Source organism: Octodon degus, unplaced genomic scaffold (assembly GCF_000260255.1).
Source record: "Octodon degus isolate 3935 unplaced genomic scaffold, OctDeg1.0 scaffold00456, whole genome shotgun sequence".
NCBI lineage: Eukaryota > Metazoa > Chordata > Mammalia > Rodentia > Octodontidae > Octodon > Octodon degus.
The window spans coordinates 118,758-119,668 of record NW_004525032.1 but is presented as its reverse complement, the minus strand read 5'-3'; positions in this window follow the sequence as shown (position 1 = coordinate 119,668).

The window sequence follows — 911 nt, the reverse complement described above, 5'->3', positions numbered from 1 at the left end:
TGCTTTCATTTTTTTTTTTGGGGGGGGGGGCTCCAAATGCCTTCAGGGCAGTTTTAGCTGGCTTGCGTTGTGGGGATTGAACCACAGCAACTTTGTTGAAGCAGCCACTTACAAAACTGAGCTAAGGGGAAGGCCCCCTGGTGCTTTCTTTTTAAGGAACATTTTCAGGTTTTGATTTTTAATGTTTTGTTTCCTACATTGTTCATTCTTGAAAGTACAACTTTTTTTTTTTTTTTTTTTTTCCGGTACCAGGGATTGAACTCAGGACGCTGCACTTGCCAGGCAAGCACTTATTCTACTGAGCTATATCCCTGGCCCCTTGAAAGTACAACTTTATTGTAAACTGCAACTTAAAAATTTCTATCTGAAAAACAAAAAATTTCTATCTGGCACAAAACATTCTTTGGAAAAATGAATGAACGAGGATAGTAGTAAAAGACTCCTAACTTGGTGGTGCGGGCCTGTAATCCAGCTCTTGGGAGGCTGTAAACAGGAGGAGGAGTACAAGTCCAACCTACTCAGTGTGACCCTGTATGCCCTGTACACCCTGTTCTAAATACAAAAAAAAAAAAAAAGATGCCTAAAATGAAAGATGTTCTCATATTTATCCAATTTATTTTCTTTTTAAAATGGGTGAAATAGAACCAGATGCCCAGCAACCAAGGAATGAATAGGAAATTCATGGTATTTTTATATTATGAAGTAGTACTTAGCTATAAAGAAAGATAAACATGAGGCTTTTGTAGCAGAATGCACACATCAGGAGACCATCCTCGGAAGTGCAGTAAGTCAGACTCACACGTGTAGACACCCTATTGAAATTCAGAGAGTAAGTAAGATTGAAGCTCTTACTTCATAAAGAAAGACCAAGAGGGATGGGGGAAAGGAGAAAAGAAGGAAGGGAAAAGAAA